Raw genomic sequence first — 2,958 nt, forward strand, 5'->3', positions numbered from 1 at the left:
CCTTGTTCTCCTTTTTTTTTTCCTTGAATAACAGAATGCTTACCGAAAGTCAGAATAGCTGAATAAGTTCCTCTCTCCTCCTGAGCGCTCTTGGCTGTGCAGGCTGGTGGTAGGGATCTCTGGGTGCGGGGTCCTCTGGATGTACATCTGGAAATGGCACTCCATTTTTTTGGGCAATGTTATGGAGATCCCCGCATGCAATAATAATATTGCATACCTTTTCGGGCGGATAGGGTTCCCCCCGCAGCCGAGAGACAGATCCAGCTTTAGGAGCCCTATACACCTCTCCACAGTGGCACGCGTGCGCGAATGCGCAGTGTTAAAGCGCCTCTCCTGTTCGGTGTGAGGGTGCGCGGTTGAATAATGAGCCATCACTCTTCCAATTACGGAGTTGTACTTGTTTAATTTATTTAATTTGCGTTTATGTTTATATTTATGTTGAAGTCAAATAAAACATGGGCCTTCTTTAAAGTGATAAGTCTGTAATTTTAACCAAGGGATTTGTTGCGACTCCTGAGCACGCACTAGTGACGCTGCTGTATTGCAGTCACCGCAAGTCAAAATGGAAAAGTGCGTACACGGCCTCAGACCTGTCGTGGCGATTTCATCTTTCCTGCGCTCACGATGGATTTGATAAATGCCAACCTTTGAGCAGAAAAGAACGTACACACGACCTACGCACGTTTTTCGTCTTACGCAAGTTTGATAAATGAGGGCCAGTGTATGCTCACCAATCGGCATTCTGAAGACGACCAAAATCACCATGATCACCATCATCGTCCCCACTGCTCTCGGACTCGGACTCCGACCCACTGTCACTGGCAACGGCTGGCTCAAACCTGTATGGTTCTAGCCCCAATCCCTCCTCGGTTTCTTCTTCAGGCTCTTCATTGTCATCAACAATATTTGGATCGAAATTTGCCGTGAAGAAGCTGTCCAGGTCTGGCAAACTCCTGGCTTCGCTACTAGAACCACTAGTATCAGACATGTTGATTGTTGGGGGTTGTTCCAGCAGCTGGCACTCGTGACGTCACGCACCTGTCGTCTGCTACTTCTGGTTTGCCAAATGGCGGGCTATTCGAGTCAAATGTGGTGATAGTTTATTGGGCCTAATCAGGACTATCCAGGGGCCTAAAATTATTTTAAAACTTGGCGGGCTATTCGACTCAAATGTGGTGATAGTTTATTGGGCCTAATCAGGACTATCCAGGGGCCTAAAATTATTTTAAAACCATAAAAAAATTCCATCGATCTGCTATTTCAGTTTTGTGCAAAAAATCACCTTTCTGTAGGCCTTTAACGAGTGCATCGAAGTCAGGTTGAATGTCTGAGGTGGAGATGCGAAGCACAGCTGACAGATGGTCGTCAGTGAGAGAGAGTGATCTATACCTGGACTTCGTAAACTTCATCATTGAAAATGTTTGTTCACATATGTAGGTAGAGCCAAAGAGAACCAACATCTTCTGAGCATGTCTCTTCATGTTTGGAAAGTTCTCCTCCTTGAGAGAAGAGTAGAAATCCAGCAGACATCCTGATTTAAAGTGCTCTGCCAGTACTGCATCAGACTGCAGGTCAATGAGTTCCAGCTGAACATCACTGGGTGCATTATCCACACTGCAGGTAAAGGGAGAGGAAATCATGTGCATTTCATCCTCGATTGTTCTGAGATCTTCAAATCTCCTTAAAAACTCACAATGCAATGCTCCTAACATGGATGAGTACCTGTGGAGGTGATCAGCTGATGGTGTGACTTCTTTCAGGGTTTGCATGTGAGTGAGATTGTTGCTCTCCACTTGGCTTGAAAGAAACAGCATCTTTCTCATGAAAGCCTTCACCAGGGTGTGCATTTCATGAACAAAAAGGCCCCTGCCTTGCAGTTTGGTGTTCAGTTCATTCATCAGTGCAGTCACATCAACAGCAAATGCAAAATCTTGCCATACAGTCCTCATCTGAGAGCTCAGGGATGTCTTTGCCTTTCATCTGACAAAACTCTTGAATCTCTGTTTTCAGGTCCCAAACTCTTTTTAGCACTTTGCCCAGGCTGAGCCATCTGACAGCTGTGTGGTAGCCGATGTCACTATGCTCAGACTCATGGTCCTCCAAAAGTGCGACAAACTGTCTGTGATTCAATGCCTGTGCCCTGATGAAGTTTACTATTTTAGTAACAACATCAATAACATGGTTCATTTTTAGCAGTGACTTGCACAACACATGTTGGTGTATAATACAATGCAAAAATACCTATTTCTGATCTGTGTCGATTTCAGTCACTTTATCTTGCATACGTTTTAAAAGTCCCACATTTTTCCCTGTAAGATTTGGACAACCGTCCGTTGTGACACCTGCCAGTCTGTCCCATTTCAGTCCCAGTGTGTCCATGCACGCATTTTCCTCCGTGAAGAGATCGTTCCCTGTAGTCGTCCCTTTCATCGACTGCATTGCTGCCAGCTCCTCCGTAATCTTGAAGTCCGGCGTTATCCCGCGGACAAATACGAGTAACTGGGCTGTGTCACGGACATCACAGCTTTCGTCCAAAGCCAAGGAGAAAAAGTCAAAACTTGCCACTTCACGTTGCCGCTGAAGCTCCAGATTACCCGATATGTCCTCGACCCTTCTCGTCATGGTTCGCCTGGAGAGCGGGACTTTCTCAAATGCTTCTTTTTGTTCAGGGCATATTAGTGCTGCAGAGTCCACCAAGCACTCTTTGATAAACTCCTCCTCCGAGAATGGCTTACTGTTTTTAGCGATTTTGTGGGATATCACAAAGCTGGTCTTGGTTGCTGCATCCCTGGATGTGTGAAGCTTGGTAAAAAAGCCTTGCTGCTTTTGCAGTTTAGCTAGCAAAGCTTCTGATGTCCGCGCCCTTTCAGCATCAGTCACGTTCTTGAATTTCTCCGCGTGTTTCGTCTCCTAATGCTGACTCAAATTGTAGTCCTTAAACACGGCGATCTGCTCCGC

At 45.9% G+C, this 2,958-nt stretch overlaps 1 pseudogene; it reads right to left on the bottom strand.

Moving 5' to 3' along the window:
* Nucleotides 1-1,314: 1,314 nt before the first annotated feature.
* LOC142380556 (general transcription factor II-I repeat domain-containing protein 2B-like) lies at nt 1,315-2,622 on the bottom strand (annotated as a pseudogene).
* Between the last annotated feature and the right edge of the window lie 336 nt (nt 2,623-2,958).

This window comes from Odontesthes bonariensis, chromosome 5 (assembly GCF_027942865.1).
Source record: "Odontesthes bonariensis isolate fOdoBon6 chromosome 5, fOdoBon6.hap1, whole genome shotgun sequence".
NCBI lineage: Eukaryota > Metazoa > Chordata > Actinopteri > Atheriniformes > Atherinopsidae > Odontesthes > Odontesthes bonariensis.